The 3,902-nt window shown below is 32.8% G+C and overlaps 1 pseudogene; it reads right to left on the bottom strand.

Annotated features, from left to right (window-relative positions):
* Positions 1-747: 747 nt before the first annotated feature.
* LOC124523170 (40S ribosomal protein S21-like) lies at positions 748-998 on the bottom strand (annotated as a pseudogene).
* Positions 999-3,902: the final 2,904 nt, after the last annotated feature.

Genomic DNA, 3,902 nt, shown 5'->3' with positions numbered 1-3,902 from the left:
ACCCAGAGAGACTATCTTTCAGAACTGAAGGTGAAATACAGATGTCTTAAACAAATGAAAGGTGAGACAATATATTACATGCACAGTTGTATTAAAATAAATCTTAAAAAGTTTTATGAAAAAAGGGGTATAAAATCAGATAAAACTTTGGATTTAGACAAAGATATGTGGAGGTCTAGAAATGCTAAAAAAGAAGTTAAAGTTACAAATATATATTTTTACTTATTTTAATAGGTTTAAAATATAATTAAACTTCTAAAATAAAATAATAGCAGTATATTATACACATTTGCTTTCTGTCACAATGGAGTACTTTGCATTTTTTGTTTTACATAAATAGAATTGTCAAGTGAATTCTCTTATATGCCTGTTTTTTTCACTCAGCATAAAGATGGAATTTACATATGTATCATATTTATATTTTTATTGCTGAGTAGTATTGTATTATATGACTATGCTACAATTTTTTCATCTACTTATCTGTTAATAGATTATTACATGATTCTGGCTATTACAAATAAAGTTTCCAAGAACATTTCTATACAAGTCTTTATATACGCAGATAAATAGCTTTTACTCTCTTGAAAAAATATCTAGGAGTGGACTGACAGTATGGTATGGTAAACACAAAAACAAGCAAACAGTTTTCCAAAGTGGAGGTGCCATTTTACATTTTCTTTCTCTTTGTGGGGGAGAGGGGTTGCTATTTATTTATGGTAAATATTCCACATCCATTATCCTCTCCAGTCAGAAGTTCACTGAAACATTGCCCAAGGCCTTTGCCAGTCCGAGGATGGAGTCATGTGACCCATCCATCCTGCAAATGGATGCACAGATATCGTTGGTTTTAAATTAGCTGTTGAACTTGCCTGTCACCTTGTCAATCTTGATCACATTCATCTGGATGGACGCGTCGTCCTTGGTGACGATGACGCGGTTCTGAAAGAGCATTTAGGGGGCAGGTACCCGTCCAGGAACTCACAGGCAATATTCTGCATGCACAGGGCACACCTCCTGCCACAGCCTCCAATGTCAGTGCAGAGAGGCTATTTTACATTCTCACCACTAGTGTCTTTCAGTTCCTCCATATCCTTGCCAACCCTTGTTATGATGGCTTTTTTTTTCTTTTTCTCTCTTCCTTTTTCTTTTCTTTTTTTTTTTTTTTTAATTAAGCCATTACAATATGAGTGGAATGACATCTTATTGTGGTTTTGCTTTGGGTTTCCTTACTGATCAATGATTCTGAGCATATATAAAACATACATTTATTGGAAATAATATATATGTTTACTGAAATCATATACTTATTGGAAATCTATACCTTCTTTGAAGTAGCTGTTTAAGTATTTTCAGTATTTTTTTCTTAGTGACTTTTGAGAGCTGTTTGTGGAACTTGTCCACAAGTCTGTTAGCCAATACATGATTTACAAAAATACTCTCCCAGTTTGTATTATGTGTTTTCATTCTCTTAAGAGTGACTTTTGAAAAGCAAATCTTTTATTTTTCACAAAGTCCAATATATCAAATTTTCTTCTATGGAATATGCTTTTGTTGCAATATCTAAGAAATATTTGCCTAACCAAGTGTCACAAAGATTTTCTCTTAAGATCTCTTGAGAAACTTTCATAATTTTAGGATTTTCATTTTTATATATGATCCAATTTGGATTAATTTTTGCATATAGCATAAAACATTTATCAAAGTATTTTAAATATAGGGATATGGTAATTTTAGTAACATCCATCAAAAATATGATTCATTTTCTCCTGAGTATACTTTGCACATTTGCTAAAATCAGTTGTCAATATACATGTAAGTCTAATCCTGCACTCTCTATTTTATTCTATAGATCATTTACCTTGACTTCACCTCCATACTTTTTGATAAGTATAGTTTTATAATGAGTCTTAAAAGTAGGTTGTGCTTATCATTGCTTTTCAGACTTTTGGTTAATCTAGTACTTTGCATTTCTATTTGATTTTTATATTCATTTGTTAATTCTACAGGGGAAGAACACCTGTTTGATCTTTGATTGGGAATGTAGATCTTTGATCTACACTTTGAGAAATTTTACATCTTAAATATATTGATAGTCAACACACAAAGTATATTCCTGTTTTTATTGAGATCTTTAGTGACTTTCAACAATGTTTGTAATTTTTACAAATCTGACCATTAGTACAAATCTGACCATTTTTGTCAGATTTTGTGTACTTTTGATGCTATTATAAATTGCTTTTATTGCTTCAATTTCTTGAGAGTATATAGAAATGTAGCAAATTTTTGTCAGTTGTCTTCTAAAACCTTACTCACCACAATAATTCTAGCATGTTATTTTAGTTTTCATTACATTGTCTACATAGCCAATCATGTCAACATCTCATGTTAAACAAGAGTTTTATGTCTTTGTTACCATTCTGAATTCTATTTTTCTTTGTCTTATTGCACTGGCTATAATCTACTACAGTGTTGAAGTAAAAGTAGTAAGATATTCTTGTCTTGTTCTGATAATGACCATTTAATAGTAAGTATGATGTCAGCTGTAGGTTTTACATAAATGACCTTTATCAGGTTGAGAAAGTTTCTTTCAGTTCTCGGTTTGTTGAAAGTTTTTCTCGGGAATGAACACTGAATTTTGTAAAATACCTTTTCTATTGAGATAATCACAAGATTTGTCTTCTTATACCTGTTACGATGGAAAATTATACTGATCCTTCTTGAAGTTAAACCAACATATATTGAATGATTTGTTCCTAACAACAATGACAAAAATAATGTAGTTTCTTCACTGATAAGTATGATCTCCTCTGCATAAGATTGGGAGTTAGACAGGGTTTTAGCGTTAGAGAAGATTATAGGACCCAAAATGTCAATGCTCACTAACCTACGGTTTATTTTAGGAAAAAGATACAGGATAGGAACAGTGTTAAGAATATTTTGACCGATGATTATAACACATACTCAAGTTTTCATTTTTCTTGCTTTATAAGAGCTATGATGGTCATTGTGATTATTCTGACCTGATCAGAAACTGCCACGGTGGTCTTATAACACAGAGGAACCAGGAAGCTTAAATTAGAGTCTCAGCTGGGGGTTCTTATACCTTGCTAGGAATGTAGGCATATTTCTTGCTATGTAAACAGCGCCACGGAAGAGTCCTCTGGGATTCTCAGAAGGTATAAATCATCAATCTAACTGATATTAATAATCACCACTGTCAAGCTTAAACAACCTGTCCCCAAATTTGTATTAACTCTTTGTATTAACCAGTGCATTTCATAATTTAAGCAGGAGCCAGTGCCCTTTAGATACTTAAGTCGCACAGGTCAATTCCAGGCCAACACAATTAACTCCTCATAAACCTCCCTACCCCTCAGAAAAATCCACAAAAGTTTCTCTGTTGTTAATACCCTTTTCTTTATTAGTCATCAAAATTAATGTGACTTATAATTAGGCATTCATTTGCTGAACTGAAAGGATATTCTTCTAATTTTTTTGATCCTCTAACAGCAGAACTTGAAACAAAGACTTGAGTGCAGATATTTTGGGGGAGGATGAAGCCCAGAATGGAGATATAATAGAACAAAGTAAGCAATTCAGAGAATAAAGAAAATTCTGTATCAGGATGTATTATATATGTCACATTAGTAAAAAACAGATGCACAGTTCTACTAGCAGCCCTTGATAACTGTTTAAAAAGCCTGCTTGAATTGACTTCCTAACAGATAAAAGGCTAGAGCATTTATCTATCAGCTGCTTTCTTCTACTGGCAGAGGATGGCCTCCAAGGTCTTTAACTCTATTCTGACCTTCTTAACAGCATGTGCTCAAAGGCCAAGATATAGTGGTATTGGAAAAGTCATTGGGGAACAAACGTGGCAAGATGTTAAGTGTAGGAATGGG

The sequence above is a fragment of the Lynx rufus genome, unplaced genomic scaffold, assembly GCF_022079265.1.
Source record: "Lynx rufus isolate CCGP_SWC_20201006 ecotype Redwood Valley unplaced genomic scaffold, mLynRuf1.p SCAF_4, whole genome shotgun sequence".
Lineage (NCBI taxonomy): Eukaryota > Metazoa > Chordata > Mammalia > Carnivora > Felidae > Lynx > Lynx rufus.
The sequence above is the reverse complement of the archived record's forward strand: the minus strand, read 5'-3'. Positions and strand labels throughout refer to the sequence as shown.